At 51.1% G+C, this 26020-nt stretch overlaps 1 protein-coding gene across 1 annotated transcript in view; it reads right to left on the bottom strand.

The window, feature by feature from the left end:
- Positions 1-22410, bottom strand: part of SRL (sarcalumenin) — a 55437-nt gene extending 33027 nt beyond the window's left edge. Inside the window, exon 1 of the mRNA XM_025370837.1 lies at positions 22337-22410. The gene's annotated coding sequence lies outside the window, so the exon portion shown is untranslated. The remainder of the gene's footprint in view (positions 1-22336) is intronic.
- Between the last annotated feature and the right edge of the window lie 3610 nt (positions 22411-26020).

Raw genomic sequence — 26020 nt, 5'->3', positions numbered from 1 at the left:
CGAGACGGGCAGATCACGAGGTCAGGAGATCGAGACCATCCTGGCTAACACGGTGAAACCCCGTCTCTACTAAAAATACAAAAAGAAATTAGCCGGGCGTGGTGGCGGGCGCCTGTAGTCCCAGCTACTCGGGAGGCTGAGGCGGGAGAACGGCGTGAACCCGGGAGGCGGAGCTTGCAGTGAGCCGAGATCGCGCCACTGCACTCCAGCCTGGGCGACAGAGCGAGACTCCGTCTCAAAAAAAAAAAAAAAAAAATACAAAAATTAGGCTGAGTGCGGTGGCTCCTGCCTGTAATCTCAGCACTTTGGGAGGCTGAGGCGGGCAGATCACTTGAGGTCAGGAGTTCAAGACCAGCCTGGCCAACATGGTAAAACCCCATCTCTACTAAAAATACAAAAAAAACTAGCCAGGCATGGTGCTGCACACCTGTAATCCCAGCTACTCGGGAGGCTGAGGCAGGAGAATGGCGTGAACCCAGGAGGCGGAGCTTGCAGTGAGCTGAGATTGTGCCACTGCACTCCAGCCTGGGTGACAGAGCAAGACTCTGTCTCAAAAAAAAAAAAAGGGGCCTATTCTCAGGCCTCTGCAACAAACTCAGAGTGGGTAGGGGGCCTCAGGAATCCACCTTTTTTTTCTTTAAGAGACAGAATCTTGCTTTGTCACTCAAGCTGGAGTGCAGTGGTGGCAATCATGGCTCACTGCAGCCTCAAATTCCAAGGCTCAAATGATTCTCCCACCTCAACCTCCCGAGTAGTGGAACTACAGGTGCATGCCATCATATCTGGCTATGTTTTTAAATGTTTTTTGTAAAGACAGGATCTTACTCTGTTATCCAGGCTGGGCTCAAGTGATCCTCCCACCTGGGCCTCCCATAGGGCTGAGATTATAGAAAGATGAGCCACCATATCCAGCAAGGAATCTGCCTTTTAAATAAGTTCCTAGAAGATTCTCACACACAAGAGAGAACCACCATCCTTGGACCTTGATTATGGGAGACAATCTAACCCCATCTACTCAGAGACCTACAGGTTACAAAGGGTGGAGGAAATTGCCTGTATGAGGCTGCACCAGTCCTGCCCCTGGGAACCCCTTCCTAGCTATGATCCATTTCCACGGCCACAGGTGGCCAACAAATGCTGATGCCCATCAGCCCCAGGCCCATCATGGGTGGGGGCATAGCTGGCCCTGCTCCCGGCCAGATGATATTCCTGGGAGGAGAATGCAGAGAGAGGATTAGCTGGTGGTCGGGGGCCCTCACAGCAACTACCATGGTTGGAACTTTGGTGGCCAGGCAGAGCTGCCCAAGGAGCACAGCGATGGAACAGCCCTGGACCCCAGGCCTTGGAGGAGGGAGAAGAGAGGAGGAGGGAGAGAAAGAGGAGTGGAAAATCAGCATTAGGAGCCCAAGTGTTCTCCCCTAATCAGCAGTGGGACCTCAAGCAAGTATTGAAACACTTCTGGGCATGTTTCATTAGTAATAAAACAGAAGAGAAAAACACCCACCCTGCCCGCCCCTCAGGCTTGCAGGGCCTTCATTCCACTACTATTGATGGACTGCCTATGTACTGTCACACAGTGGGAGGAATTCTGAAAGCTGGAGAGTACTAGAATGTACAAGATATTTCTAATATTAAGATAAAGTGAGGCCGGGCATGGTGGTTCATGCCTATAATCCCAGGACTTTGGGAGGCTGAGACGGGAGGATTGCTTGAGCTCAGGAGTTCGAGACCAACCTGGGCAACAGGATGAAACCTCATCTCTATAAAAATTTTTTTAATTAAAAAAAATTAGTGGGCCAGGCGCGGTGGCTCAAGCCTGTAATCCCAGCACTTTGGGAGGCCGAGACAGGTGGATCACGAGGTCAGGAGATCGAGACCATCCTGGCTAACCCGGTGAAACCCCGTCTCTACTAAAAAATACAAAAAAAAACTAGCCGGGCAAGGTGGCGGGCGCCTGTAGTCCCAGCTACTCGGGAGGCTGAGGCAGGAGAATGGTGTAAACCTGGGAGGCAGAGCTTGCAGTGAGCCGAGATCCAGCCACTGCACTCCAGCCTGGGCGACAGAGCGAGACTCCCTCTCAAAAAAAAAAAAAAAAAAAAAAAATTAGTGTAATGGCTCACACTTGTGGTCCCAGCTATTCAGGAGGCTGAGGTGGGAGGATGGCTTGAGCCCACGAGACGGAAGTTGTAGTGAGCCAAGATTGCGCCACTGCACTCACTGCACTCTCGCCTGGGCAACAGAGCAAGATTCTGTCTCAAAAAAAAATAATAAATAAAGTGTCCCCAAAATGTATATCCACACAAAAACCTGTACACTGATGTTTATGAGCAGTGTGATTCACAACAGCTGAAAAGTGGAAACAGCCCAACTATCCATCAGTAGATCAATGGATAAACAGAACGTGGTCTATCCACACAATGGAATATTTCCCAGCCATGGAAAGGAGTGGAGCCTGCCACCTGCTACAACATGGCTGAACCTGGAAGACATGGTGGTAAGTGAAAGAAGTTGGACACAAAAGACCACATATTGTGTGATTCCATTTATATGAAAGTCCAGAATAGGCAAATCCATAGAGACAGAAAGCAGATTGGTGGTTGCTGGGGGAGCAGGGAGGAATGGATGGTGGAGGAGAACTGGGGAGCGAGTGCTAAAGGGCCCAGAGTTTCTTTTCGAGGTGATAAAAAATGTTCTAAAATTGACTGTGTTGATGCCTGCATGTATCTGTGAATATATTAAAAATGACTGAATTGTACACTTCAAATGAGAAAATTACATGACGTATGAATTATATCTCAGTAAACCTGTTTTCAAAAATAATAAAGAGCCGGGTGTGGTGGCTCACCCTGTAATCCCAGCACTCGGTGAGGCTGAGGTGAGAGGATCTCTTGAGGCCAGGAGTTCAAGATCAGCCTGGGCAACATAGGGAGACCTCATCTCTACCAAAAATACAAAAAATGAACTGGGTGTGGTAGTGTGCACCCGTAGTGCCAGCTACTCAGGAGGCTGAGGTGGGAGGATCGCCTGAGCCTGGAAGGTTGAGGCTTCAGTGAGCCCTGATTGTACCACTGCACTCCAGCCTGGGTGACAAAGTGAGACCCTGTCTCAAAGTAGTAATAATAACAACAACAATAATAATAATAATAATAATAATAATAATAATAATGTGTCTGATTCTTTTCTTTCTCCAAAACCTTAATTAAACCTGTCATTTACCTTCAATATATACCCTCAATCCAACCATTTCTTAACACCGTGCCCCCGCTGGCTCTCTGGCCCAGCCACTGTCATCTCCCAGCTGGATTGTTGACGTCACCCCTTCCCGAGCTGCCTGCTTCTGTCCCTCATCCTCTGCGTGTTTCCCACACAGCAGCAGAGCAACAGGAGACCCCAACTCCACACACTCCCTCCAATGGCTCCCACTTCATGCAAAGAAGAGGCCAACATCCTATGGTGACTCGGAGGCCCGCGCCCTCTAGCCCTGCTTTGCCTGTGACCCCATCTGTCCCATGTTCCCCATCATCCACTGTGTCCAACCACCCTGGATTTGCTCTTCAGGGCCCCTCCTGCCCCCTGTGCTTGCTTTGCTTTCTGCTGAGACTGTTCATGCTTCCCAGACAACCGTCTGACTCACTCCTTCCTCTTCTAAGTCTGCTCCAATGTCACCAGCTCCATAAGGCCTTCCCTGGCCACCTACTGAATTATTGAATATTGTCTCCTAGTCGGTCTTCCCCATCTTCCATCCCTGGTTTTTCTCCATTGCATCTACCACCTTCTAATAATCTACATAACTTACTCAGTTTCCTGTCTGTCAGGGATTTTGTAGCCCCAGCACCTAGGGCAACCATTGGATGGATGGATGAATGGATGAATGGACAGCTGGATGGATGAATGAATAGAGGGATGGATGGATGAACAGATGAATGGATGGATGGGTGGATGAATGGAAGGATGGATGGATAAACAGATGAATGGATGGATGGGTGGATGGATGAATGGATGGATGGGTGGATGGATGGGTGGATGGATGAATGGAAGGATGGATGGAAGGATAGATAGATGGACGAATGGGTAGGTGGGTGGGTGGAAGTATGGATGGATGGATGGATGGATGGATGGATGGATGGATGGATGGGTGGGTAGATGGATGGATGAATGGAGGGACAGATGGATGGACAGATATATGGATGGATGGATGGATGGATGGGTGGATGGATGGATGAATGGAGGGACAGATGGATGGACAGATATATGGAAGGATGGATGGATGGGCAGATGAATGGGTGAATGGACAGATGGATGGATAAATACATGAATGGATGAATAAATGTGTGGATGGATGGATGGATGGAAGGAAGGGTGAATGGAAGGATGATGGATGGGTTAACACGTGGATGAAGGAATGGAAGGATGAATGAAAGGAAATATGGATGAACAGATGAATGGAAGGATGGATGAGTGGGTGGATGGATGCATAATAGATAAATGGATGGGTGGATGGATGGGTGAATGGATGGATGGAAGAATGGATGGATGGATGGGTGGATGAATGGAAGGATGGATGGAAAGATGAATGGAAGGATGGATGAATGGATGAATGAATGGAAGGATGAATGGATGGGTGGATGGATGAGTAGATGGATGGATGGGTGGATGAATAGGTGTGTGGGTGGATGAGTGGGTGGATGGATGGATGAATAGATGGAAGAATGGACTGATAGATGGATGGATGGATGGATGAATGGACAAATGGATGGATAGATAAATGGGTGGATTGATGAATGGAAGGATGGATAAAAGGAAGGATGGTGAATGAATGGAAGAGTGGATAGATGAATGGATGGACAGACAGATGGACAGATGGGTGTGTTGTGGGAAGTCAGGGACCCTGAACGGAGGGACTGGCTGAAGCCGTGGCAGAAGAACATAAATTGTGAAGATTTCATGAAGATTTATTAGTTCCCCAAATTAATACTTTTATAATTTCTTATGCCTGTCTTTACTGCAATCTCTGAACACAAACTGTGAAGATTTCATGGACATTTATCACTTCCCCAATCAATACCCTTGTGATTTCCTATGCCTGTCTTTACTTTAATCTCTTAATCCCATCATCTTCATAAGCTGAGGAGGATGTATGTCGCCTCAGGACCCTGTGATGATTGCGTTAACTGCATAAATTGTTTGTAGAGCATGTGCGTTTGAACCATATGAAATCTGGGCACCTTGAAAAAAGAACAGGATAACAGCAATGTTCAGGGAACAAGGGAGATAACCTTAAACTCTGACTGCCGGTGAGCCGGGTGGAACAGAGCCATATTTCTCTTCTTTCAAAAGCAAATAGGAGAAATATCGCTGAATTCTTTTTCTCAGCATGGAACATCCCTGAGAAAGAGAATGGCCCCTGAGGTTAGGCCCCTGAAATGGCCCCTTTGGGGGCGGCTGTCTCTCATGGTTGAAAGCAAAGGGATGAAATAAGCCTTGGTCTCCTGTAGCGCTCCCAGGCTTATTAGGACAAGGAAATTCCCGCCTAATAAATTTTGATCAGACAGGTTGTCTGCTCTCAAACCCTGTCTCCTGATGTCATCAATGACAAAGTGTGCCTGAAACTTCATTAGTAATTTTAATTTCACCCCATCCTATGGTCCTGTGATCTCGCCCTGCCTCCATTTGCTTTGTGAAATTTTATTACCTTGTGAAGCATGTGATCTCTGTGACCCACACCCTATTCGTACACTCCTCCCCTTTTGAAAATCGCTAATAAAAACTTGCTGGTTTTACAGCTCAGGGAGCATCACGGAAACTGCCGACATGTGATGTCTCCCCCAGACACCCAGCTTTAAAATTTCTCTCTTTTGTACTCTTTCCCTTTATTTCTCAGACCAGCTGACGCTTAGGGAAATAGAAAAGAACCCACATTGAATATCAGGGGTGGGGTTTCCCCCGATATGGGTGGATGGGTGGGTGGGTTGATGGATGGATGAATGGATGGGTGGATGGATGGGTAGGTGGATGGATGATGGATGGATGGGTGGATGCATGGATACATGGGTGGATGGATGGAAGGGTGGGTGGATGAATGGATGAATGGATGGATGAATGAATGGATGGATGGATGGATGGATGGATAGGTAGATGGATGGATGGACAGATGGGTGGAAAGAAGAATGGGTGGATGGATACATGAATGGAGAGATGGATGGATGGGTAGACTGATGGATGGAAGGATGGATGTGTGGGTGGGTGGATGAGTAAATGGATGATGGGTGGATGAATGGATAGATGAGTGGATGGGATGAATGGGTGAGTAGATGAGTAGATGGATGATAGGTAGATAATGGATGGGTGGATGGATGGATTGGTGGATAGACGGGTGGATGGAAGGATGGATGAACGGATGTATTGATGGTGGTGGTGGCAAAATGGAAGACCTTCCCTCAACCCCACTTGGGTTCCAAGAGACAGGAGAGGACCCAGATTCAGAACCAGAGAAGTGCTTGCCTAGGAGTAGGCTGTGTCCTCAGGCCACGTCACCTAACCTCTCCAGGCCTGCTTCTCATTTTTTTTTTTTTTTTTTTTGAGACGGGGTCTCACGCTGTGTCACCCAGGCTGGAGTGCAGTGGCGCGATCTCGGCTCACTGCAAGCTCCGCCTCCCAGGTTCACGCCATTCTCCTGCCTCAGCCTCCGAGTAGCTGGGACTACAGGCGCCCGCCACCACACCCGGCTAGTTTTTTGTATTTTTAGTAGAGACGGGGTTTCACCATGTTAGCCAGGATGGTCTCGATCTCCTGACCTCGTGATCCACCCGCCTCGGCCTCCCAAAGTGCTGGGATTACAGGCTTGAGCCACCGCGCCCGGCCGCTTCTCATTATTAAAAGGCACCAGAGGAGCTGCTTTCCACACCTTTCAACACGTGACAGCAACACGAACTGAACTGCTGAGTTGCAGGGCCTCCTCTTAAAGACCTTAAGATCTTATTGGAGGGAAAGGTAAGCAGGCAGAAAGATGGAACTAACTTCAGGGCAACTCCTGAGCAGGAATGTGAACCCAAAGGGCTTAGTGGAGGAGCCCACGAGGAAGTGAAGTCATTTGGGGTGGGACACTGCAGAAGCCCAGCCAGGTGTGTGGGGACAGTAGCTGTGGTTAGGACAGTGGGACACAGTCTAAGGAGAACCTGGGATGCTGGTCTAAGGAGAGCCTGCGATGCTGGTCTAAGGAGAACCCGGGATGCTGGTCTAAGGAGAGCCCGCGATGCTGGTCTAAGGAGGGCCCGGGATGCTGGTCTAAGGAGGGCCCGGGATGCTGGTCTAAGGAGGGCCTGGGATGCTGGTCTAAGGAGGGCCTGGGATACTGGTCTAACTAGGGCAGCCTGGGCTTCCTGGACCAGGCCTCCTGATCATTGGTGGCCACTTCTGAAAAGGCCTGAAGGCCGGGAACGGTGGCTCACACTTGTAATCCCAGCACCTTGGAAGGCTGAGGCAGGTGGATCACAAGGTCAGGAGTTCAAGACCAGCCTGGCCAAGATGGTGAAACCCCATCTCTACTAAAAATACACAAAAATTAGCTGGATATGGTGGCATGCACCTATAATCCCAGTTACTCGGGAGGCTGAGGCAGAGAACTGCTCAATCCCAGGAGGTGGAGAACTGCTCGATCCCACCACTGTACTCCAGCCTGGGCAACAGTGTGAGACTCTGTTTAAAAAAAACAAAAAACAAAAAACAAACAAAAAAAAAAGGCTGGGCGTAGTGGCTCACGCCTATAATCCCAGCGCTTTGGGAGGCCGAGGCGGGCGGATCACGAGGTAAGGAGATCAAGATCATCCTGGCTAACACAGTGAAACCCCATCTCCACTAAAAATACAAAAAATTAGCCGGGTGTGGTGGCGGGCACCTGTAATCCTAGCTATTCGGGAGGCTGAGGCAGGAGAATGGCGTGAACCCGGGAGGTGGAGCTTGCAGTGAGCCAAGATCATACCACTGCACTCCAGCGTGGGTGACAGAGCGAGACTCCGTCTCAAAAAAAAAGAAAGAAAGAAAGAAAAAGAAAAAAAAGAAAGGCTGAAGACCCTGGGGCTGGGTGGAGGTGGGGACCAGTCTCCTCACTCCTGTTCCCCTCCAGAACCGGACCGAGCCACAGCCACCAGCTTCAATGGCTGCTCAAACACCCCAACCTCTGGGTTTGGGACCCCTGCCACCCACAGTGAGAAGACACAGCCTTCTAATGGGGGACCCCTCCTTCTAGAGAGGGAGAGGTCATAAGAAAGTGAACTTCTCAGCAACACTCAAGAAGGTTCCACACACACGGTCACGTGTTCACTGCAGCATTACTCACAACACTAAAGACACAGAATCAACCCAGGTGCCCATCAACGGTGGACTGAATCAAGAAGATGTGGTACATCTACACCATGGAATACCACACAGCCATTAAAAAAAATAATCATGGCCAGGCGCGGTGGCTCACAACTGTAATTCCAGGACTTTCAGAGGCTGAGGTCGGTGGATCACGAGGTCAGGAGATCGAGACCATCCTGGCTAACATGGTGAAACCCCGACTCTACTAAAAATACAAAAAAATTAGAAGGGCATGGTGGCGGGTACCTATAGATCCAGCTACTAGGGAGGCTGAGGCAGGAGAATGGCGGGAACCCGGGAGGCGGAGCTTGCAGTGAGCTGAGATCCGGCCACAGCACTCCAGCCTGGGCGACAGAGCAAGACTCCGTCTCAAAAAAAAAAAAAAAAAAAAAAAATCATGTTGTTTGCAGAAACATGGATGCAGCTGGAGGCCATTATCCCAAGCGAATTAAGGCAGAAACAAAAAACCAAAGACTGTATATTCTCATTTATAAGTGGGAGCTAAGCATTGGACACATGGACACAAAGAGGGGTGCAACAGACACTGGGGACTACTAGACGGGAGAGTGAGAAAGAGGACAAGGGTTGACAAACTACCTATTGGGTACTATGTTCACTATTTGGCTGATAAGATCAACAAAAGCCCAAACCTCAGCATCACGCACTACATCCATGTAAAAAACCTGCCCATGTACCCCCTGAATCTAAAATAAAGTTCACTCACAAGTTCTTCCTCTGAGGAGCTTCTGCATATGAGTAAGTGCTTTCGCATCCTGCACCATCTCCTGCTTGGCTGCTGTGCCCGGGGCCAAGACTTTGAGGGGACTGCGTGCTGGGGCCTCGTGCAGAAGAAGAGCTGGGCCTCAGGTCACAGAGCAAGCTGGTCCTGGGCTTCCGGCTTCTTGGTCCCTTACTCTTTTCATCACACAGGCAGCCAGAACCCAGACCTCCATCCCTTTCCCCTATCTACCTCATCCTGCGTCAGAGGCACACCCCCTAGGAGCTGGGCAATTCTGGTCAATTCTCCCCACCTGGGCAGCCACCCTCCTACCTAGCACCACTGCTAGGCTGGGCTGCCTCCTGAGAATCTCTGCCCGAGCCAGCTGTCCATCCGTTCATTCGACACACTTGTCCAGATGTGTCTGTAGAGCTCCAGATCAGCCAGGGGGGCAACACATGGGCTGTGGAACAAAGAGGACCAAGGAAACAGGTACTCCCTCTACCCAGTGGAAGACTGTCCCCTAGGAGAAAGCTCCCCCAGATTAGCATCTCCCTAAAATTCATATCCACCTAGAATCTCAGAATGTGATTTTTTTCTTTTTTCTTTTTGAGACAGAGTCTCACTCTGTCGCCCAGGCTGGAGTGTGGTGGTGCAATCTCGGCTCACTGCAACCTCCACCTCCCGGTTTCAAGCAATTCTCCTGCCTCAGCTCCCCAAGTGGATGGGATTACAGGCAGGCACCACCATGCCTGGTTATTTATTTATTTATTTATTGTATCTTTAGTAGAGACAGGATTTCACCATGTTGGTCAGGCTGGTCTTGAACTCCTGACCTCGTGATCCGTCCCCCCCTTGGCCTCCCAAAGTGCTGGGATTACAGGTATGAGCTATCACACCCAGGAAGAATGTGACCTCCTATGGAAATAGGGTCTTTCGAATGTAATTGGTTAAGATGAGATCATACTGGATTAGGTGGGCCCTAAACCCAACGTCTGCAATGTCCTTAGGTGATGAGGAGAGGACACAGGGACACACAGACAGGGGAAAAGGCCACATGATGACAGAGGCAGAGAGTGCAGTGATGAAGCTGCCACTCAAAGAATGCCAGGAATTGCTGGCCACCACTGGATGCTGCAAGAGGCAAGGAAGGATCCCCCTTAGACCTTTCAAAGGGAATGTGGCCCTGCCAACACCTTGATTTCAGACATTTGGACTCCAGAATTGTGAGAGAATAAATTTCTGTGGTTTTGGCCAGGCACAGTGGCTCACACCTGTAATCCCAGCACTTTGAGAGGCCGAGGTAAGATCACTTGAGCCCAGAAGTTCAAGACCAGTCCAGGCAACATGGCGAGAGCCCTCTCTCTATAAAAAATACAAAAATTAGCTGAGCGTGGTGGTGCATGCCTATAGTCTCAGCTACTTGGGAGGCTGTGGTGGGAGGATCACTTGAGCCCGGGAGGCAGAGATTGCAGTGAGCAGAGATTGCACCACTGCACTCCAGGCTGGGCAACAGACTGAGATCCTGCCTCAAAAAAAAAAAAAAAAAAAAATTGCTGTGGTTTTAAGCTACTGAGTTTGTGGCAATTTGTTACCGTAGTCCCAGGAAGATCACATAGGAACCAACACCTAAGCCTGGTGCTGTGAAATCTTCCCAACACCATTTAACACTGAGCCGATCGTTTTCACCATTCCCATGGCCCCAGACCCTGTTGTCACCATCCTGGGGCCCACATGCTCTGAAACCCAGCTCGAGCCCCCCATGGCCCTAGACCCTGTCATCACCATCCTGGGGCCCACATGCTCTGAAACCCAGCTCGAGCCCCCATTCCAGGAAGCATTCCCCGACAACCGCTCCCCCTTTCTCTGCACCCTCAGGCTGCTTATTTTTAGCTGCGGATTACGTCTACCTTATATGGTTCTCTATTCATGTCATGAGCAGGGGCTGTCTACCCTCCTAGTCTGTATGCTCTTTGAGGACAGAGAATCCCAAGGATATTAACAGTCCTGAGCAGGGGCGGCGTGTTGATGGATTCCCCTGGTTGGTCAAGTTTCATGATATTTCAGGAAACTGGAGGCAAATGTCAAGTTGCCGCACACTCACAAGAGTGATAACCTGCCATTCTTGTCATAGTCCTTTTAACCTCAAAAAGTATCCAGTATCAAAAAATATTTTAAGCATCCGATAACCGTTTTCTTATTATAGTCACGAAACAGCCCCATGCTGGAAATAGGGCAAGGATCATTATCCCCAATTTATGGGTGAAGAAACAGATGCAGAGATAGTCAGGGACTTGGCAGCCGAGTTGTGACAAAACCAGCATTTGCTCTGCCCCCAGGTTCCGGTGCTCCCACTGCGCCCCACCCCAGGCCAGCTGCTCTGCCTCTGTGTGGGCAGCCCCAGGTGAGGAGGGACTTGGTGGGGTACCCACCGGCTTAACTACCAATTCAGAAAGCAAATAAAGGCAGGAAAGGAGGTGGGCTGGTGTCTTCGGAGTCCGAGGCCAGGATGGTCTCCCCAGCACAGGGCGAGTACTTGACACTTCTCCAGTTCTTTTCCAGATTCTTCCCAAGTCCTAGAGAGCACTCCTGATCTCTTGATCTCCTTGGGTAACGTCAAGAAAAACAAGTAATCATCTACTACTTGACACTAAGTAACCAACAAATCGGCTAGAGGCCTCTCTGGTGGACACGGGCACAGGCGGTCACATCAGGCCCTAAATGCTGTGTAAACTGGATGTCCATCAGTGGCACGGCTTCCAAAGGAATGGCTTGGTCAAGCTTTTACCTATTGTCATCTAGGGGAATTTTTTTTTTTTTTTTTTTTGCAACAGAGTCTTGCTCTGACACCCAGACTGGAGTGCAGTGGCACAATCACAGTTTACCGCAGTCATGACCTCCTGGGCGCAAGAGATCCACCTGCTCCAGCCTCCCAAGTAGCTGGGACCACATGCATATGCCATTACGCCTGGCTAATTTTTTTTTTTTTTTTTTTTTTTGAGACAGAGTCTCGCTCTGCTGCCCAGGCTGGAGTGCAGTGGCGTGATCTTGGCTCACTGCAAGCTCCACCTCCCGGGTTCATGCCATTCTCCTGCCTCAGCCTCCCGAGTAGCTGGGACTACAGGCGCCCGCCACCTCGCCCGGCTAGTTTTTTTGTATTTTTTAGTAGAGACGGGGTTTCACCGTGTCAGCCAGGATGGTCTCGATCTCCTGACCTCGTGATCCGCCCACCTCGGCCTCCCAAAGTGCTGGGATTACAGGCTTGAGCCACCGCGCCCGGCCTAATTGTTGTATTTTTTGTAGATATGGGGTTTCTCCATGTTGCCCAAGCTACTCTCGAACTCCTGGGGTCAAGCGATCTACCCGCTTCAACCTCCCAAAATGCTGCGATTGCAGGCAAGAGCCACCATGCCCAGCCTAGAGGAAATTCTATGGCAGAAAACTGAGCTGGCCTAGGTCCTAGCCAAATGACTACCTGAAGGAGGATCAGGGGCTGCAGTTTTGGCAGCAATCCAGTGGTGGGGGGAGGCGGGGGCTCCCGAACCCAGGGACTCTCCCCTGAGCTCCTAGCACAAGCCACTTCCTACAAGCCCAGAACTCCAGGCCAGACTTTGCCTGCACCTGTTTGAGCTCAGAGTACAGTCCCTGCTCTAGAGGCATCCAAAAATATCCGAGAGAGAGGGGAACAGGGAGGGGCTATCTAGAAGAAAACAGGCTAGAGTCTTCAGAGGGCTGAGAGAAAGAACCACTTGGCTTAGCATTCAAGGCTCTTCCCAACTGGCCCCAACTCATCAGGGTGGCCTAATCTCCCCTGAACATAAGCCCCACATTCTAGACAGAGTTAGTGTCATCCTGTCCCTGACAGTGCGGTGCTCTGAGCTTCCTCACCTCCTGGCTTTTGTCACCATCTTCAGATGTCTCTGCCTGCGCAAATCATCTATCATTCATTAGACATTGTTGACTGCCTTGAATGAGCCAAGCGTCGTGCTACACTGTTAGTGATGAAACACGGGCAAATTAAACAAATGCACAGCTTCCACCCTCCCCAAGCTAACCGTCCAGCGATCGTCCCCTCCGTGGAAGTTGGGCTGAAACCCTGTCCCTCTCTCTGCACAGCCAACCTTCCCAACCATCTTCTGAACTTCAACCAGAGTGAGCGGAGGCTGCCGGCTGGGGGTGTTAGTTACATTTTTTTTTCAGTGTGTGTCATCTCCCCAAATAGAAGGTCAGCTCCTGAGGGCAGAGACACAACTCGTTCCCGCCTGCACAGTGCAGCTGGCCAGGACCTCACAGGGCTGACAGGGGGCTGAGAGCTGGGCCTCGCAGGGAGGGACCCACAGCTGCCTTCCACCTCTCCCTGCTCTCATCAAATGCCCCACTCTCTGCTCCCTGCAGTCCCTGAGGCATCTGAGTCTGAGATCGTGCCATAACCTCATGCTTCTATTTGATCCTTTTGTGCCCTCATCCTTAACCCGAGTCCATCCTGCTTTTCTAACCTAAAAGGGGACTCCCTTTAGGAAGCATCTCTCACTTCTTCAGGACTTGGCACCCAATCTCTCCTCTCCTGCCAGAGCTGGCCACAGCCTGCACTCATTCTTTGCTCTCTCTTTTTCTTTTTTTAAAATACGGGGTCTTGCTCTGTTGCCCAGGCTAGAGTACAGTGGTACAATCTTGGCTCACTGCAACCTCAACCTCCCAGGCTCAAGCCATCCTTCCACCTCAGCCTCCCGAGTAGCTGAGACCACAGGTGTACCCAGTACATCCAGTTATTTTAAAAATTTTTTGTAGAGACAAGATCTCACTGTGTTGCCCAAGCTGGTCTGGAACTTCTGGGCTCAAGCAATCCTGCTGCCTTAGCCTCCCAAAGTGCCAGGATTACAGGTGTGAGCCACTGTGCCTAGCCTATTAATTAAATGTAAGAAATTACTGCTTTATTTCTGATGTAATTTGGTGCTTTCATTCTGATTCTTCCACCCTCCCTGAGATGGGGTGGCTCAGTGATGGCTGCTCTGGGAGTCCCTCTGTGAGGGACAATGAGGAAGTGACAGGCAACAGGCATGTCCCCAAAGTAGGGGGGCAGCTGGGACCTTGACCCCAAGTAAAACCACCTTCAGGGTTGCAGAGGGATCAGGGAAGCTGAAACCAGATGGAACAGGACTTCTCTGATCTTAGAGAAGGATGATAGCACAGGCTGCCACCATCGAGGAAATGGATCAGTCTCCAGAAATTCAGTTAAATCCATCCCATTTGCTAAACTGCACCCACCCCGGCCACGTCCTGCTGAGGATACCCAGCTGGGGATGAGCACAGGGGACTGGGACCTCTCGAGCACTGGGCAGATCCTACTTAGCAGCCGTGCTCATCAGGACTCCACTTCATTCATTCATTATTTCACCCATTCAGGACCTGGAAGAGAAATGCCTGCTATGTAGCTCAGTCCCTCTGCACTCAGAACCGGTGAACTATTTACCACCCCTGTGTTGAGATTTAGGAACTTTGGGTAAGACCTTGCCTGCCAAATGGGAAATTCCATCTTAGAGACATCTTCCTTGAGCTAAAATCTTCTGAATGCTCTGAAACACAGACAGACTTGAGCAAAGTGCCCGTCTGTGCTGCGAGTCACTGGTCTCCATTGCAATGAGCTGCAGCTCCTCCCCTGACCAGGGTCTTGGTAGCAGGGACAGGGGTCGGAGCAGGGGCCCAGTGTGGGTAGGGAAGGGAGACCCAGGAGGGAATGAAGAAGCCAAATAGGGTGAAGGCAGAGTCTGAAGATCAACTTTTAGCTCTAAGAAGACAGATGAGGTCAGGGGTGAGGTCCCTGAGGAGCCTCAGGGCAAACTCGGGGGAGAACAGAAGCCAGCCCACCACCTTGAGCCAAAGTGAGTCCTCACACCAAAGTGAGTCCCACCAATGCACCACGAGAAGGCACAGGCCTCACGGCTAGGAATACATCATGAAGGGGACCTGAGGCTGGACTCCCATCCCCAGTCCACAAGGAAGAATGAAAACCAAAGTCAGCTGCGTGCAGTGGCTCACACCTGTAGCCCCAGCACTTTGGGAGGCCAAGGCAGGAGAATCACTTGAGCCCAGGAGTTTGAGACCAGTCTGAGCAACATAGTGACATAGTGAGACCATGTATCTACAAAAAGCAAAATTAGCTGGGCGTGGTGACATGTCCCTGTAGTCCCAGCTACTCTGAAGGCTGAAATGGGAAGATCACTTGAACCCAGGAAGTTGAGGCTGCAGTGAGCTATGATTGCACTACTGCACTCTAGCCTGGGAGACTAAGTGAGACCTTATCTCACTTATAAAAATAAAAAAGAGAGAGAGGACTATAGTCATCATCTGGGTAACTCAGGCCACATGTCCACTGCATCAATTTCCACTTTAAAAAGCTAACCTGGCCAGGCACGGTGGCTCACGCCTGTAATCTCAGCACTTTGGGAGGTCGAGATGGGCAGATCATGAGGTCAGGAGATCAAGACCATCCTGGCTGATACGGTGAAACCCCGTCTCCACTAAAAATACAAAACAAAAAATTAGCCGGGCGTGGTGGCAGGCGCCTGTAGTACCAGCTACTTGGGAGGCTGAGGCAGGAGAATCGCGTGAACCCAGGAGGCGGAGCTTGCAGTGAGCCAAGATCGCACCACTGCACTCCAGCCTTGGTGACAGAGCGAGACTCCTTCTCAAAAAAAAAAAAAAAAAAAGCTAAATAGGCCGGGTGCAGTGGCTCACACCTGTAATCCCAGCACTTGGGAGGCCGAGGTGAGCGGATCACGAGGTCAGGAGATCAAGACCAGCCTGACCAACAAGGAGAAACTCCATCTCTACTAAAAATACAAAATTAGCTGGGCTTGGTGGCACATGCCTGTAATCCCAGCTACTCAGGAGGCTGAGGCTGGAGAATCACCTGAACCCGGGAGGCAGAGGTTGCAGTGAGCCAAAATCGTGCCACTGCACTCCAGCCTGGGCAACAAGAGCAAAACTCCATCTCAAAAAAAATAAATAAAAGTTAAAAAAAAGAAAAAACTTTTCTCAGCCAGGTGCACTGGTTCACGCCCATGGGAAACCAAGGCAGGTGGATCACTTAAGCCCAGGGATTTGAGACCATCCTGAGCAACATAGTGAGTCCTGCCTCTCCCATAAAAAACAAAATTAGTCGGACATAGGGTAGTCCTAGCTACTCGGGAGGCTGAGGTGGGAGGATTGCTTGAGCCCAGGAGGTGGAGACTGCAGTGAGCCTTGATCAACCACTGCACTCCAGCCTGCGCAACAGAGTCAGTCCCTGTCTCAAAAAAATAAATCAAAAGAAAAAGGAAAGAAAAAAATGTTCTCTTCCTCTGTAAACCCATCTGCTTTTAAGTTACTGTTGCTGGTCTTTATTTCTCCCAAACTTAATTTTTAAAAGTTTCTATGTCTAAAGATGTTGCCTCCTCATCCTCACTAAATATCCTCAAACCCTCCTCATTGGCCAATGACCTGCTGGTTGTCAGAAGCGACAGCTCCTCTCCCTCAGCATCTCTGTGATATTTAATCCTGCTGGCCACTCGCCTTCTTCTAGAAGACCTGGGCTTGCAGGTCACTGTCTCTTCTTGGGTCCCTTCCTATCTACCCATCTTTCTGATAAATTCATTTATCGTCTTTCTCTTCCTACTCCTCAAACTCAGTGTTCATCAAGGATTGGTCCTTGAATCTTTGCCTCTCCCTGGTACAGCTCCCTGGGTGACCTCAGAGCCTCCCTCTCATCTTTATGTAAATGAATCTCACTCCTAAATGCCCTGACCTGACATCCCTCCTGAGCTGCAGTCCTGCCTTTCTAGCCCCTGTCACCTCCATCCAGATGCCCCACGAGTAGCCAATCTTCATAATGACCCAAACTGTGCTTTTTTTTTTTTTTTTGAGACAGAGTCTTGCTCTGTCACCCAGACTGGAGTGCAGTGGCATGATCTCGGTTCGCTGCAACCTCTGCCTCCCGGGTTCAAGCGATTCTCCTGCCTCAGCCTCCCGAGTAGCTGGGATTACAGGCTCATGCCACTATGCCTGGCTAATTTTTTTGTATTTTTAGTAGAGATGGGGTTTCATCCTATTAGTCAGGCTGGTCTCCAACTCCTGACCTCGTGGTCTGCCCTCCTCAGCCTCCCAAAGTGCTGGGATTACAGGTATAAGCCACTGCAGCCAGCCCTGAACTTTTTTTTTTTTTTTTTTTTTTGAGGGAGGGTCTCACTCTGTTGCCCAGGTTGGAGTACAATGGTGCAATCACAGCTCACTGCAGTCTCAGCCTACCGAGCTCAAGCGATCCTCCTGCCTCAACCTCCCAAGTAGCTGGGACTACAGGCACCTGCCACCATGCCCAGTTCATTTTTTCTATTTTTTTGTTTTCTTTAATTTTCTATGGTGTCCAAGCTGGTCTAAAACCCCTGGGCTCAGGCCATCCTCCCGCCTCTGCCTCCCAAAGTTCTGGGATTACAGGTGTGAGCCACTTCACCCAGGCCCAAACTGAACTCTTAAAATCTATTCCTCTCTCTCATGTTCCCAGTCTATTTTTCTGGCAAGATCATTCTCCCAGCGACCTCGACAGAACCTGTAAGGGCCCCTCCCTGGGCCTGGCTCCCAAGCTGGGAAGGCCAGGAATTGTACACCAGCTGTCAACTGGGTCCACCCCTTCTCTCCACTCCCAACCCCTCGCCCGGGTCCACACTCCCTCACCTACCTCTCTGGTGTGGCTGACTAATCAGTCTCCCCTCGCCCTACTCTTCCTACAAACAACTGCCAGATACATCTTCCCGGAGCCCTTGGTGGTGACCCACTGCCCACTGAGCAAAGCCCTGCTTGGCCTAACAAGGCCCTTCACACGTCAGCCCCAACCTTGCCTTCCAAACACGTCCCACCACCCCACTTCCATCTGCCCACCTTCCTGCAAGACAGAACAACGTTCCCCTTTCCTGGGTCTTACCAGAGCCCAGTTGCTTTGCCGCCTGAGTTTGCTCCTCTTGTTCCCTCATCTCAGAATTCCCTTCCTGCCATCTTTCTGTTCTGAATCCTGCTTTCCTCAAGGCCCAGCTCAAATATTCCCTCATCCATAAAACCTTTTCTGATCTGATCCACTCAGCTCAAGATGGTCTCCTCCCTGCCTTCTACCCACCTTGCTTTCCCCATGCCTCCCCAAGGACACTGATGTGTGTCCTGTTTGACCAGATTCAGCTACGTGCAAGGCGCAAGACACCTCCTCTCCCCTACTGGACTATAAGCATTGAGGACAAAATGCCTGTCTCAATTCCCCTAGCACCATACCTTAAAGACAAGAGGGACGCAGTAAACGCGGGATGGGCTCACGACTGACGAAGCCTGGTGAAGTGTTTGAATGAGAGGGTTGCACACACCAGCGATGTTTACAGGGAAGGGGTTGTGCTGCGATGAGGCCTGGATTTGGGTTTGGAGCAGGGCATGTGCCCAGGAGACAGAGCTAAGCCCAGGCGCTCCATCCCACAGCCATGGCCCTCCCGGCTCCCCACTCCGCCAGCCGCCTCATTCCAGCCAGGATGTACAGGGCCTAGCCCTGTCCTCAGCCCTGCAGGCCAGGTCAGAGAATGGAAGCAGCTGTCCTCCTCCTGTGTCCATAGGCTGACTCTACCCAACCCACCATACCCAAGCAGGCACCAAACAGCCAGCTGGATGCTACCGGCCTCATCTGGACCTCCCTCTGGGGGATAAGTGGGTAAAAGCACCGGCCAAGGAGTGGAAAGGACTGAATTCCAGCTCTGGCCTGCCATGAATTCACTGTTTGACCTTCACTGTAATACCCGGATGTGGGACAAAACCAGCAGTTCCTAAACAGCAGTTCCACAGGCCACCATGCCAGGTGCCACTTTTTTTTTTTTTTTTTTTCTTCTTGAGATAAGGTCTCGCTCTGTCACCCAGGCTTGAGTACAGTGGTGCAATCACAACTCACTGTAGCCTTGACCTCCTGGGTTCATGTGATCCTCCCATCTCAGCCTCTCTCGTAGCTGGGACTACAGGCATGCACCCCTACACTCAGCCAATTTTTTGTGTTTTATTTTAGAGACAGGGTGTCACTATGTTGTCTAGACTGGTCTCAAATTCTTAGCTTCAAGTGATGCTCCCACCTTGGCTTCCCAAAGCGCTGGAATTACAGGTGTTAGCCACTGTGTCCAACCAAGGTGTCACTTTTTTGAGGGATGTGTTCATTACCACGGCCCAGTCTAGTGCATTCCAGGCTCACTGTGGGACCAGATGTCCCCTACAGGCTTGCTCAGCAGCATCAAATGAGGAGTCAGGGAACCAGCTGTGGGGAAAAGGCTTCTGGGGTCTGTTCTCTCCCCAAGACCCCTGAGCTTGCTGCATTTTCTCAGCAGCCCTCCCACGGCGGATCCTAGCATCCGGGCTGCCCTGTTGAGGAAACTGGAGTGCTGGCCTCTTTCCAGAAATAACCAGCGAGGGCTGGGAGAGAAAGGGGCGGGAAAAGGGCTTCCTGACCATCACTCTGCACCCTTGTCTCACATGGCGGGCGCTGAGCCATGGACACTCACAGGGGGGCAGCCCCAGCATGCACCAGCCCTTCGCCTCTCGGGTGGCTGAGTGGGGCCAGGACAGATGGGCAAGTCTGAAACTATGGCTAGAGATGGAGGAAGGATGAGGGATGGACAGGAATCCCCAGATCCCCAATCTCCCTATCAAGCAACAGGAAGGACAACAGGAAGCAAAGAAGTCCCAAATTCTGCCTTTAGCAATAAACACCAATGGCTTAAACCCAAAGAAATGCTTTCTCGGCAGACCCCACTCTCCAGGGAAACCAAAAGCATAGCTCTTCACCCTGCAAACTAGCGAAGCTCCCCCAGGATGGTCTTATCCACTGCACCCTTTCTCCTCCTTTCACACTCACCCTACAGGGAGAAAAGGGCTTGGGGGTGCAGGCCGGGTCTGCCACAGAGACAGGCTAAGGAAAGGAGAGGACCCTGGACCGGGTGTGCCTGTCAATGACTCGCTGTCTGACCTCGGAAAAGTCTTCCTGTTTCTCTGGGTTTCCTTCCCTTCCCTGGACGGTGGGGAGACTGATCAAATCATTGCTAGGGGCCTTTCCCACTGCTTTAGGGAGGAATAGCCCCAAACCAGGACTCCCAAAGAGGAGGGCCCAGTGGGTACAAGGGCCTGAGTGCAGCACATCGGGAGGTGGAGACCAGGAATGCCCCACCTGGCTGCTCCTTCCCCGTCCTGGCATGGGCATGGGCGATGGCTGGTCGGTGACGGAGGGGCGCTTGTCTCCTCACAGGGAGGCGAGAAGGAGGGCTGCAGAACCCACCACCCCAGTCCAGAGCAGCACAGGAACAACAAGGGGGAAAAGCCGGAGGAGAAGCTCTGCGGGGTCCCTGGCCTAAGAAGCAGGTGGAAGTGGCGAGCGAGAATATCTGCCGCCACCCAGCCGAGGAGCAAGCAAAATAGGGAGGGAAGTTAGCACACAGCAGAGAGATGACGGAAAGAGGTCAGGAGCCAAGTGACCTTGGGGTGAAGTGGTATTTACCAGGGTGGCCCGATTCTAGAGGGGGAGTTGCGCACTAGGAAAGACTGTCATGATGGGGGTGTGAGAAAGCCACCTTGTGGGTTAGAACCTGCGGGTGGATACAGGAGGAAACCTCTTCTGGGGCATAGAGTCCACAGAGGGGCAGAGTCCTGATAACATCCACCACGGGGGATGAAACCCACAGCCCAAGCGCTGAGCAGGAGCAGGGACAAAGGGAAGCTTTACGAAGGAGGTTGGGGCGGGGCAGACGCACGCTGTGGGACCCAGGAAGGAGAGACAGCAGAGAGAAGAGACCTTTGCACAAGCACCTGCCTGCCTCCTTTCCCCACCCCAAGACCCCCCAGCGAGGTCTGCAGAACATTCCAGATGGCCAGTTCCCTCGGTGGGAGTAAAGATAAAGGATGACCCTAAAAGGCCAAAAATTCCTGGGGCCCAGTGTGTAGAAGCCCAGCAGCTGGGGCTGGGCTGCAGCAGAGGAGGGGCCATGAAGGGAGAGGGTGGCAGCGGCTTGGGGCTCCGGATCCAATTACGCGGCTGTTTCCATACTTAGCCGCCTGACAGCCGCCTGGAATACTCAGCACTCAGCCGCTGCAGCCCTGCAAAGCCCAAATTAACTCAAGGACAGACAAGGGCAGGGCCCAGCAGCACTTGCAGCGGCCAGAGCCCCCCACATTACATCTTGAATCCCCAAGACATAGCTTTTGTTCCCACTTACTGCCTGCTCTCTTTGCTGGGACTGTGCCCCTGCAACCACCTTTTCAACCTCAAAGACCTGAAAGGCTGGACCCTGGGCCTCTCCAGTCCCAGGTACGAACCTAGGCTCAGAGCCCCGCTGGGGGAAGACTGCCGAGTCATGAAAAGACATGGTGGGAAGTCTGGATCCTAGGGGGATCCCCAGAGCACCTCCCTAAGAGCATTCCCCAGGGGAACCTGGCCTCAGGAACCTTAGGAACAAGAGAGGTGGCAAAACAATCTGGCATCTCCTCCACAGCCTATAGATAACCCCCATGCTGCAACCCAAGCCACCTCTGCTACCCGAAGTGCTGACATGTCAAAGGGAAGCCTCAGCCTGCACAGGCAAGCCCCTTTTCTGATGGAAGCCCCCACCCTGAGCAGAGGCTCTACTCCAGAACGGCCCCGTTCCTCTTCTGAATTGCATCCAATTCTGTTTCCAGCCCAACCGCCAGCTCTATTTCCGATCTTATCCCAAACCAACTCCAATTCTATCTCACTGCTCCCAACACGGTCCCCACCTTTGCCCAGTGTATCCCCCTCTGTCCTCAATCACACAAACCCAGGTCTCTTGCTGGAGTGGGGCCTCCGCCTTATCACCCACCAGGTGGGAGGGTCACCTCAACGACCTCCAGCTCCCAGACTGTGCTATTTCGTCCATCTCAGAGGCTCCCCCGTCTTGCCTTTGAGGGCCCTCTTTCCCACATCTACTGGCCAGACTCCTCTCTGACCCGGTTCACAGCTCAGTTCTGTTTGCTGTTCCCACTTCCTCTGGCCTCCCTGAGAGCCCTGCAACTGCGCTCCTTCTCTCCAGCACCCAGCTCTTTCTCCAAGGCCCCAGGCCTGGGGAAAAGGGAAGGGTAAGAAGACACCAGCCAACAGCCAGGGTTTGCCATCAGCCCCGACCCCGTACCCCACCCATGGTAGACAAAAAACCTTGGAGGAAGTGTGGGGGCGCAGTCTGGGCTGGGTCATGCTGGGAGGGGCCCTACCTGCTTGTCCTGAGAGCGGGAGCGAGGCCAGGAGGCAGCCGAGCAGGACCAGCGCCCTCATGGTGACTGCCAAGAGAGCCCAGCTGCTCCTCGCCTCTATTTATACGGCCGGCCGTGGCAGCAGGCGGTGGAGGGGGGAGAGGGGTCACACAGTCACTAGGGCAACTAGGAGGGCGTGATAGGGAAGAAGCCCAGACCCCGGAAGGCTGTGCGGAGGCTGAGGCTACACCACTGCTGTCCCAGCTGCCGGGTCCCAGAAGGCAGGGCCACGGCTGGATTCTCTTCCCCCAAACCCCTGCAGCCCTGGGATCACATGATATAGGCCACAGGGCATGGATGACAGGCATAAAATGGAGCATCCCTTGGGCTCAGGCCATGGAGCTGGGAATCTGAGTCTTCCCAGAACCTGCAATAACTTGACCTGAAGTCGGGGCAGGTTAAGGACCTTGACACGCCTGCACTGGAAGGAGGAAGTTGTAGGGCAACGCAAAAGAAATCCTATTTGACAGCCACTGACCCACATGCTAGAGAGTAGTCAGCTACGGCAAACCTGCAACATGTGACCTCTGAGGTCCAGGCTGCAGCCCTGGAACAACCTTCCCAGCCTCTGGAAGGGAGAGAGCACAGACCAGAGGGAGAGGGACACGCTGAGACACAGGCTGAGGCTGCAGTGTAAATTGGAGGATGGAGCAATAGATATCCACTTCCAATGGCCCAGGGGTTCCAGAACATTCAGTCACCTCTGCAAAGTGCTTTTTTGTCTGTCTGTTTGTTTGTCTGTTTGACAGAGGATCTCACTCCGTCACCCAGGCTGGAGTGCAGTGGCACAGTCATCGCTCACTGCACTCGACCTCCCAGGCTCAATCAATCCTCCCAACTCAGTCCCCCAAGTAGCTAGGACAATAGTGCCACCAGGCTCTACTAATCTGTTACAATTTTTGGTAGATGGCCCAGAGAGCCAGTTGTAAGAAGCCAAGCGAAAGCAGGCACTTGCTCGTCTGGTCGGGGGAATGGTGTCACTGTGTGGGGAAGAGGTAGAAGCCAGCTTTGGAGCAAAGGAACTAAATCAGGGCCGGGCACACTGGCTCACACCTGTAATCCCAGCACTTTGGGAGGCCGAGGCAGGTGGATCACCTGAGGTCAGGAGATCGAGACCAGTCTGGCCAACATGGTGAAACCCCATCTCTACTAAAAATACAAAAATTACTGGGTGTGGTGGCGGGTGCCTGTACTCCCAGCTCCTCAGGAGGCTGAGGCAGAAGAATCACTTGATCCCAGGAGGCGAAGGTTGCCATGAGCCAAGATTGTACCACTGACTCTAGCCTGGGCAACAGAGCGAGATTCGGTCTCAAAAAAAAAAAAGAATTAGGCATCTGGTAGGTGCTTGACTTTTTTTTTTTTTTTTAAATCTTTTTTAAGAGACAGGGTCTCTGTTACCCCAGCTGGAGTACAGTGACACAATCATAGCTCACTGCAGCCTTGAACTCCTGGGCTCCAGCCACCCTCTCACCTCAGCCTCTGAGTGGCTGGGAATACAGGTGTGTACCACATCTGGCTAATTTTTTTGTTTTGTAGAAACGGGGTCTTCCTATGTCACCCAGGCTGGTCTCCAACTCCTGGGCTCAAGCGATGTTCCTGTCTCGACCTCCCAAAGCACTAGGATTACAGGCATGAGCTACTGCTTTTTCAAAGACGAGGTCTTGGGCCTTTTCCTCTCAGAAGTCCCCTCTCTCTCACTAAGGAAGGAGCTGTTTTCCTTTCTCTTTCTTTTGCCTATTAAACCTCTGCTCCTAAACTACTCATGTGTGCCTGTGTCCTAAATTTTCTTGGTGTGAGACAATGAATCCCACGTATTTACCCCAAACAATGTAGCTGCTTCATGTCAGGGACCTCATCTGGGATCCCAAGGTACAACACTCATTAAAACAAGTCAAGAAAACTTACTGTGAACTATTTACGGCCTTTAATAATTGAATAAAGTATATTCCTGTGAAGAAAATTTGGAGCATGTTTGTTTCTCTCTGCCTGGTTTCTCTGAAATGTGGAAACTATCTCAACATCTGGTGGAGGCAAACCAGTGTTACAGCCCATCAGAATGGCTGACAGTAATCAAACTCTAAACGGTGCCGCAGACAGAACCACCCATGGACATGCCTTTTTTCCGAGGACCCTTAGTTCGACCCCAGGAGGAGCCCTAGCTTCTGTTCCCCACACAACGCCCCTTTTAAGCATGAAGTAGCCAGAAAGAGTCATTGTCAAACAACCCCTAAGAGCAGTTAGGGTTACCACTCCAGAGTGGGGAATGATACAGGAGTTAAGAAGAAATTACTTAGATAGTGAGGGTACAGAAGTCCTCAGTAAGGTTTTCCTTTTACTGAAAAGCAGCCCCGAATCATTTTCCTTTCTAACAAAGAGCAGTCTGTAAAAATCGAGCTGCAGACACAAATGCAAGCAGTTGTGCCAATCATGTTCAAAATGGCGGCTCCATCTTCCCTTCTCTGCCAGCCACATGCACAGTAAGGAGCAGACAAGATGGCCTGGCCAAGGGGAAAGTTCATTTGCATAATAAGATTAGAGTGGAGAGGTCAGCCTTCCCTCCACCCCGCCACCCCCACGATATGTAAACATCATACCTGACTGAACCAATCTGGGAGCCCTGTGTAAATCAAACACCACCTCCTCAAGCCTGACTATAAAATGCGGTGCATCCGCTGCCAGCGGCCTTTTCCTTTCAGAAGTCCCCTCTCTCTCTTTGGAGAGAGCTGCTTTCCGCTCTCTCTTTCTTTCTCTTTCTTTTTCCTATTAACCCTCTGCTCCTAAAAATAAAAAATAAAATAAAAATTAAAAATGTTTTAAAATAAAGATGAGGTCTCACTCTGTTGCCCAGGCTCCTCTCAACCTCCCACCTCAAGTGATTCTCCCACCTCAGCCTCCTGAGTAGCTGGGACTACAGGCGTGAGCCACCATGCCCAGCCCAGCTCAGCTCATCCTTCAGACAGAAGCTGCGAGAGGCCTCAGCCTAAAAGTCCCCAGCCCCATTTTCAGAAGCCATGCATCCCTAGGCACACCTGCTCCTGACTGTCTCAGACTGACATTCCTCAGATGACTCGGGAGGAAGTGTGTTTGAGAACAAGAGGTGGGGCAGGAGAAAAACCATGTAGCCCAGCTACTCCATTCCAATGGTCCCATTTCTGATGCCCTGGAGCCAGGGTCGGCCAGCTGCTTCTGTAAGGGGCCAGGCAGTAAACAGTTGAGGTTTTGTTGGCCATCTGCAACTCCTCCACTCTGCGTGTGTAGCTAGAGCAGTTCGCACCACAGAGATGAATGGATGTGGATGCATCCTGATAAAACTTTATTATAAAAGAAAGGCAGCAGGCTGGCTCCAAGCTGTAGTTTGCAGATCTCTGCCCATACTCGAGGGAAATTATTTGGTGAATCACTTTGTAAAGCAGAAAATCGTTTGGTAAAGGATCACCCATATCAGCACTTTATCAATCTGGGTTTTCCTACATCTGGCTGCTTCACGTGGGGGTTAAGGGCTAGAAAGGGGAAGGTGGTGCACTATCTTGGGGCCAGGGGATGAAATGTGTGTGACGAGGCTGCTGTGGATTTGAGCCTGGGAGCATATGTTCCAGGGAGAAATATGTGAGGAGTTTCTTTTTTTTTTTTTTTTTTTTTTTTTTT

Source organism: Theropithecus gelada, chromosome 20 (genome assembly GCF_003255815.1).
Source record: "Theropithecus gelada isolate Dixy chromosome 20, Tgel_1.0, whole genome shotgun sequence".
Lineage (NCBI taxonomy): Eukaryota > Metazoa > Chordata > Mammalia > Primates > Cercopithecidae > Theropithecus > Theropithecus gelada.
The sequence above is the reverse complement of the archived record's forward strand: the minus strand, read 5'-3'. Positions and strand labels throughout refer to the sequence as shown.